Source organism: Halyomorpha halys, unplaced genomic scaffold (assembly GCF_000696795.3).
Source record: "Halyomorpha halys isolate HHAL.00 unplaced genomic scaffold, Hhal_1.1 Scaffold1015.1, whole genome shotgun sequence".
Classification (NCBI taxonomy): Eukaryota; Metazoa; Arthropoda; class Insecta; order Hemiptera; family Pentatomidae; genus Halyomorpha; species Halyomorpha halys.
Genome location: NW_027114980.1, coordinates 314,445 through 323,394, shown reverse-complemented (window position 1 = coordinate 323,394; position 8,950 = coordinate 314,445). Strand labels below are relative to the sequence as shown.

At 29.9% G+C, this 8,950-nt stretch overlaps 1 protein-coding gene across 9 annotated transcripts in view; it reads left to right on the top strand.

Moving 5' to 3' along the window:
* TrpA1 (Transient receptor potential cation channel A1) overlaps window positions 1–8,950 on the top strand; it is a 212,471-nt gene that overhangs the window by 115,052 nt on the left and 88,469 nt on the right. The gene's annotated exons all lie outside the window — the stretch shown is intronic.

The following is an 8,950-nucleotide window of genomic DNA, read 5'->3' as shown; positions in this document are numbered from 1 at the left end:
TTTAAGAAACGGGAAGTAAACTGTCTCAAACAACAAAATATACTTTTATTGTACAATAAAATGTTACATCAAGATTTGAAATATACTTTTTGCAAACTAGGAAGCACTTAGTTATGTCTAAGTTACTAAGCCTACTAAACTACAGCCTAATAAATGAATAGTGACACACAATATTTATATCTAATAAAGGAGAAGATACGGAATAGGGATTGTAGACTGGAAGAGAGTGGAATTCGTTTAATCACACTTGTCTAGGTAATTAGAAGGGGCCTTGAGAGAACTTATCAAATTGGAAATCTATAAACAGTGGGAGGAGGATTGTAGAAGATACAATACATTATAAGATAGGAGGGCATATAACCATTAAGATTTACCAGAAGGAGAAGGAGGAGAATCAGCTAAAATTTAGGAACCTCCATCAGAGTCCCAAAGCAACTACACATAGAACCTCCAAGAAATGACCATATATTACAAATGCATCAGGGACCTCTTAGCTGCGTTGATACAGATGGATTCGTTAAATTTCCTTGTCAAGGAAAACTTCCTAACAAAAAGTGATTAATGAGTTTCCTGTTTTGGAGGTGATAAGGGGATCAATGATTGTGTACAAGATACATTTGGACGGGCTAACATAAACCACAAATTCTGAGTAGGGTTGAATTTTTATTGTATTCAATTCCAAAAAACATTGTATTGTTACTTTCACTATATAAATGACCGAAGTCTGATCTGATTTCGAACGGTCCCAGGATAATCCTAGAGTAACCTGCGACTTTAGTTCCGAATCTGAATTTTTTTTTGTCTTTTTCCTATCCGCTAAACATCAAATATTTCGAGAAATATTTGTTGTCTTGGTCCATAAGAAGATTAATTAACCTAAATTACTGTAATTTCTTATAGAAACAGAAAATTCTCTATTATTCTCGAATAAGAGTTTGTTACATCACACAACGGTGTATTACCTGGTTCTAGTTACATTTGGAAGTAACTATTAATTGTAAAACCTTTGGCTCCATTTACAATTACTTGCAATTGTAATTTTATTTCAGCAATTTTAAAATTACAGTGATTGTAATAATAATTGTGATTGAAATAAATATCTGTCATAGTAATAAAATTGCTTAGAAAATTTCTCTGCTATTTGCAATTAATTTAAACATTAGAAACCTAAATAGTCGGTGTATATGAGGAAAAGTAAACCTTTATATTTATAAGGGTAATTTACAAAATGTTATAATTGTTTCTTGTCAACTGTAGTAATCCTGTATTTTAAAGATATTAATTTCAGTATTATGTAGCCAACAGCATCCCAACACAGCGTAATACACAACATACTTTAATGGAAAATGTAGAACTACACAATAGTGGTCGAGGGACTTTCGCGATTTTTGCGCCTATTGATTCTTTTGTACAGCATTGCTTTTTCCACCTCCGTTATTTCGTGAATTGGTATAGTCCGACTTCCATCTCTTTCAGGGTAAATGACCTTGGTAAGGAATAAAGCTGAGGATATATGGCTGGGACCTCAGAGCAAAGACCTGGAATCCTATTACTTGCAGGCCGGAGTTCAATAATACGCACTGGTTTTTTTTTTGGAAAATCTATCGTTATAATCGTTAGAGTTGTGAACTCTCTCATGTCAACTTAAGACCGTGAAAATATACTGTTAATTCACCTGAAATGTAGTTTGGTACATAAATTAAATATCCTCACATTAATCAATCAAACTGTGCTACAGAGCTTCTATGAATGATTCACTCCTCCCCTCAAATAGTCTTGGACCCCTAAAGAAATAACATTCCTGAAAGGTGTTTTTCTTTGCATTGTAATTATATACAAACCCAAACACTTTGTTTCGAAAGGATTTAATTGGTCGCTGATTTTTCTGGTGAGTTCTCAAAAACTCGGATATTTATTTTTTTGAATGCATACAATTAATAAATAAACAAATATTTGGCCTCAGCAGTTTCAAATTAGTTCGAAATTAATCGAAGTATAAACGGCTCGTTACATTGAAATTGTGTTCTAATTGATATTAATGGATTTGAGTAGTTAAGATGGTTATAATGGAAAGGTTATATCTTGTTCGGGCTTCATCGGTTATGTTGAACATTGAGGTCTTTACGGATGATTTTGTTTATGACCAAGTAAGGAGCATTGAAGTTTTTTTATTGTAAGGATTAGATAAGAGAGAAATTCGAAGGTTTAGTGGAGCTCCAAAGTCCAACTCCGTATGGCCAGATTTTATTTTATTTAGTATTACAAGTTTAGATAAGAGAATAAATACGGCACTTGTTATGAACTATGATTTTTTATTACAGTTGGTGCTTCGTACACAGAAATCCATAGAATATAAGAAGCAATATATTTTACTTATCGTTCCTTTTGCCAATCCCTTCCATTTCTTATCATATCCCACGTGACAAAAAATCAATTTCCAGTAACCAAAAACTATACTCATGCATCAAAAATAATTTAATTTTCTTAGAATGATATAAAGGCTTAAATATTCATCTCAATTTCAATCATCATGTATTATAACAACAGCCGTGTTTATTGTATATTCTATAAAGTTTAGAGTAAACTAAATAAAATTGTAGGTATTATATTATTATAAATTTTAATTGTCTGTAAAAATATACAGTAGTAATTCAAATTTATACAGAAAAGTGATAATAGGCTGTTGTGTATTTCAAATGTCAGACTTATTTTTGTATTTTTATATGAAAAAAGGAAAATTACTAGAGACTATTCTGATCTGAATAGTACCTCCTGGGTTGGATCCAACATTCCAACAACTTTGTGACTTGCTAAAACTACTTTAATCAAAATTTCTCAGTACAAGATGCCAATAAAACATTCTTAGATTTTTTATGATCTCCTCCTTAAGTAAGCCAATAAGTTATTTTTATCGAGTTTAAACACATTAAATAGTTATGCGTATTGTTTCTAATGTGAGGTGTGGTAAAACGATTAATTGATAATTAGTCGTATTTTCATTGATATATCCTGTGGCTATGAAAAGACCATTGTTTCCTGAACTAACAGGATTTCAACTCTCTGTATTCTGGTTTGGTTGTACTGTTAACAGTTGGTTAATATTTCCTTACAGGCAAATCATTTAAAATTTTTGATAGGTTACTCAACTTCATTAACACCTCTTTAATCGATTCATAAATAATAATATTGGGCCGGGCATACTGATCAGGTTAGCTTTATGTTTTTGGTAAAAATTATATCTAATATTAAATTTTTAATGAAAAAACAAATGTATAAATATTAAAATACTAATATTACAATATTGAGAGATGACGCAATTACCTAATTGCTCATGATAACAGGAATTATAGTTTTAAATGTAAATAAGTTAATCCAAAATCCATTTAATGGCTCATTATCCTTGCATATAAAAGTCAATAAATGGCTTATTGTAGACATATTTAATACAAATATGATTAATGATATTGCTGTTCTAAAAGCTCCTTTTACTCTGATACAAGGATGTAATGACACTACTGTGGAGAATTACTTGCTCATCTGCCATTCTGTTTCTGCTGCAAATATATTAAAAATAAACCAAAAAGTCAACAATGTCTCTACATGTGATAAACTATTCTGAGAGATCCATTTCGGCTAAACCTCCAAAGCTGTAAGATGGGGACATCGAAAACGATTCTTGGAAGATATTGTAATATTGCAATTCTGTAGCATTTTATAAGATTTGTAACTCCACAAATAATTGTTATTCAAGAAATAATAACATTATATCTTCTGTTACTTACGAACCTCGCGCGAAGAAGCTGTTTTAAAATCTGTGCCGACCTCTTAGTGGGGCGCATCTGGTCCGTGGTTGTCCATTAATCTTCATGTCACATTCAATAGTTATACTTATTTATTTCTCTAAAAGTTTTCATATTAGACACACCTTTTTAATTTAATTTAAAAAATAGTCTATTCACTTTGCTTGTTTATTTTTTTATTTTACATGTCCCATTCTCTTAAAAAGTGTTCCTTCGATGATTCCGTTCAAATTTTGCATTATTATTTCGTAAAAACTATAGTATCAAATACAATTTTCAAAACAAGTTAACCTGAATTACCTTTTGACCTCTCTTGTTTTGTTTTATTTTTCAGTCCTATAAGAATATGCTTAATTAATGTAACAAAAAATTATTTTAAAAACAATAAGTTTAACAAATAGTACCTTGGTGAACAAATAATAGTGATGTATGTTTTTGGATACTTGCCACATACATTCAGGGTAGGGGAGGGGAGGTAAAATTATTACATGCATTCAATGCCCTCAAATATATCATTAAAAAGTCAAAAATTATAATAGGATCCATAATGAGAACCTACTCCTTATTTGATGTGCGTTAAAATTATTTTAATTGAAGTAATATAATAAATCCCGTAGATAGGGAACTTTTTATCTTATAAGCGTCTCGCGATCAACTAGTTCTTATAGGAGTAGTCTAAGGGAGAAGACTTTTTTTACTAACCTAAAGAGCAATTTAATTTTTTTATCAACTGTAATGTATAAGCTGTAATATTTTTTCATAATTTGAAAAAGTTGTTATAAAGCTGCAAAGTATGGCTGATAATTTGATTTCTGTATTTCACTTTGGCGTTTTTTTTGGGGGGGAGGGGACAGGAAAATCATGAAAGAATACTATGACGTACATTTTGCTGATCTATTAATAGCTCGCAGAGTACACATCGCATTGAAATACAGATGTACGTCTTCTCTAACTACGTAGAAAACAAAAACAATAATATATAAAGGACCAAAAAAATCACGTCCAGGAAAATTAAAAGAACAAGAATAATTGATAACCTTTAGTCTAAATACCGAATCTACCGAATATTCAATATTAGAAAATCAAGCGATCTGATCAGTTGTCACCTATAAGTATTTATATCTATTATGACAACTAATGTAACTTGAAAAGTCGAGGTGTGGAAGAAGCTTTGGATGTAGAGGATATTCGAAAACACTTAAAATTTCGTATTTAATACAACACCATAATTCACTCTTTCATAATGATTCGAGACGATTATTAACAAACTACATTCCAAATTTAGCTTCAACTTTCTTCCAAATTCATTAGTAATATGGTACACAGCAATTATCCTGACTGGGTGCTATACTTATTTTAATTACTATAAATGCTTTTACCAATTCTTTTAAGTTATCAGCCCAGAAATAATGACTATAAATTTATGGATTATGTATAATTTAATTTTCTTTAAAGATTACATAATAATAAAATACTTGTATAATGTATTTTTTATTTTACTTCTCAAGTTTGATCCCTTTGTTTTCCAGTAAAGGTAATAATATCCAAGCACCATTTAATAATGAAATACAAGTATAATTAGTAATGCTTAGGTTAAAATTTTCTTTTAAAATATGAACTATCTCATAAATTGTATTAGTTTCGAAATAAAAGATGTGTTGTGTATTGGAGTAGCATCTTAAAGTAGTATAAGTGAACACTGATGCCTATAAATGGTTTTGACTATAATACTGCTTATTAGAATATAAATAAGATCAATCCACTCTCTTTTGTTCATAACCTACTAGGTAGCTTATTTTATGAGTTTTTTACTTACCTTGGTATTGAAAATATATAAATTATCATATGAATCTGTCAACCACGAGCTTTTAAAAAGAGCAACATCAAGTTGAAAAATCCTTTTCTTTCTCAATTTAAAATAATTATATTATGTTTTTTGTATAAAGTCCGCTTTAGAACGGCGGTTTCTAGACATGCATTATTCATTCCTTCAAAGAATTCAAATTAAACTTAAGAAGTTCTCAATCACAAGGACACGTGGCTTAAAAATGTCTTTTATTTTGACCATCGATCATAAAACATTTTAATAATTCTAATTCAATAGTCCATATTTATTAACGAAGTGGCTAAATTCAATTCTTTATATATTTAAAAGAATCGAAGAGGTATAATGCCAATTGCTATTAGAAATGAACATTCTGTTTGGGTAAGAATAATTGTTTTCTCTTAATATTTATCTATTCCATTTTTCTTTTTAATTATTTAATATTATTATATCAATTTTTTTTAATCTTGAGGGTAGGTTTATATCAATAATATGGATTTAAAGACAAAATGTTCATAACTATCATATTCCCCATAATATTCACCGTGTATGGTCACTTAAACGAAGTGATCTGGCAGTGATGGAGTTTAGTGGCCTACTATTTGCTAATAAGACATTACTGAGAATCCTAGCGCACCAATCAAAACTTCATTTAATTCAAACAAATATAAATATAAGAGTATATACAATTGCTTAGTTCTTCTTTAATCCGGAGGTAATTCTTCTGTTGTGATAAACAATGAGAATATTCTGAGCTCTTGCAATAGAATTTTTCGAGAAGCTAGAACGAATTATAGAGGTTAGGGAAAAAACGAGGGAGTAGTAAAAGGATGATATATGGTACAACTTTGTTCAGTTTGGACGTGAAATGAACTCCAGATAAACATCACTTAAAGAGTTCTTTACTGAAGAATAAAATGAAATACAATGGTTGTTAGAAGTGAACCGAGGGAGAGTAAATATAACCATACACTGATGTCTATTATTATTAGTATATATTAATAATTTTTTATTTTATTGTTATTATTGGGGTAAATAAGTAGGATTTTCATGTGCTCAAGATTTTATAGCAAATGATGGAATTTTGGTAACATTGATTTGAATTAGGTTAAGGTTGCAGACTAAAGTAATATTTGAAATTGATGCCTGGGTAGTTTTGGTTGCAGCATGATCTCGCCCAGTCGTGGTCTGGGCTCCAACTGTTCGAAGATTAGTCCTAATTTTACCTCCTGAAGTTGGTTTTTTCGAGGAAAAAAAATTTACTGTTTTTTTTTTTTAGATTTTCTTATTCTATATCAATGGTATTCTTGTAGGAATAGACTATGGTCTACTGACGTTTTATCCAACGTCCCACACGTAAGTAATTCTGTTCTAGGTTGTCACATACTCAATAGTAAAAGATATTTTAAATTTCTTTTTCTACGGCTTCTGAGCTTTCATACTGGCGCAAAATTAAGCCATTCCATTCATGCTTTGGTTCCACATTCATGAAAAACAGAAGTAGTGGTATCTTGTTGCTTGTTTCCTCTTGTTCTGTGTATTTCTTGGACAAAAAAAAAAATCTATAAGCAGTCTATTTCTCCTTTAGTTAATTTTCTAACACTCATCGTTCATGAGTGTTAGAAATTTATCCTTTTTTAATTTTTAATAACCTTACAAAGCAATTATTTTTTCAAATAACCAAAATCAAAGGAACTTAAGATAAAACTTTTTTAGAAATTCGGAATTTAATTTCTTTTATACTATTTCAAAGAAGATAAGACCTAAGTGATACAAAAGTTCACTTGATTATTCATTTATGTACTCAGTTTTCAGTTAGTCGATTTTTACGAAAACGTTACTCTATTATTGCAAGCATACACCTCACCTAAATTTGTAATTTCACTTTCGTACGACTTTTCTTTTTTGAGAGTCTGATCACACATAGAACCCTTTGCGGGACTTTCGTATTTAGGTTCAGGAGACCTCAAATCATGTAATTCTGTCGAAAATAAAAATTTCCGGGATCACAATGCTTCCCCATTACTATTACATATATAAAGAGGTAAGTAATGAAAAATATGTTTAAGATTGTACCTCGTCCTTTCGTTTCTTATTTATTTATTTATTGAAGGCATGAGTCGATGAAGGTTTATATTACAAATTTAATGTTCTGAAAATATGGCGAATAGACTATTTTATGCAATCTACATAAAATTCATTCAGTTAACCAACAATCTTAAGTTGTTACTGCGACAATGTGAAAATAATTAATAGATTTACACGAAACGTTATTTCTTTAGGAAAGATCGATTTTCAAAAAATTGATACCACCTCCATTCACTCACTTATTCAATTTTCTAAGACAATTTTATATCATATTTTGGCGTCCCTTAAAAATTTTTTTGTAGATCTAGACATACCTTATTCGATTTCCCAAAGAGGACACCTGGCTGAGATTCAGACTACTCAATTGAGCTGGCTAGTGGCCTAGCTCGTCTCGGGAGACGAGAATTTTGTTTTGAAAAGAGGCGACCTTGATTTAGAGGCTCTGGATCTTTTTTAAATTTTTGGCTTGATCTGGTGATTTTTTACGTATTTTATTTCTTTAATCAGGTGCCAATTTGTTTCAACAGAGCCTTTATGACCTTTTTACAGCGCACAAACAGTTTTAGATGGAGTATTTACGCATCTTGGTGCGAACGATATATATATTTAACAGGCTGTAGTTAAGTCTTTTTTTAATACTTTTATATTTTAATCAGAGCAAAAACAGCTAAAAATGTTTTAAATTTAAATTTATGGTGTGGAGAATTCTGTAAACTATTTTTATATAGAATTGGTGCAATATACGTTTCGTCGTGTTAGAAGAATCTTTTCAGTTTTTGAGACATTCTTCTTAATATTATATTGAATCAATACCAAAGTATAAAACTGAAAACAAAAAAATACCAGAATATATAGGAATGTTACAATTTGCCTCTGTGAAATCTTAATACCATTTAAAACTTTTGGATGTAGGTTGCGGAATAATTTCATGATATTAGAATAATGTCTTTTGGAATTAAAAAGAAAATTCAATTACCTTCGTCATTTTTTTAATCACTTTTCTAGATTAGGGTTCAACTCTGGTTTTAGCTTTGAATATAATATTTCTTAGAACTTCTATATAATGATTTCTTAATAATATTAATGAGATATTTTCTTTATATTGTTTGCAGTTCAGTTATCTGAGGTATTTTTAAAAAATAAAATTGTCTTTATAATTACGCCCTCACTTATCTACTAATTTGTAATTTTAAATTTATTTGCTATTAAGACTCATTATTATTATTATTATTATTAT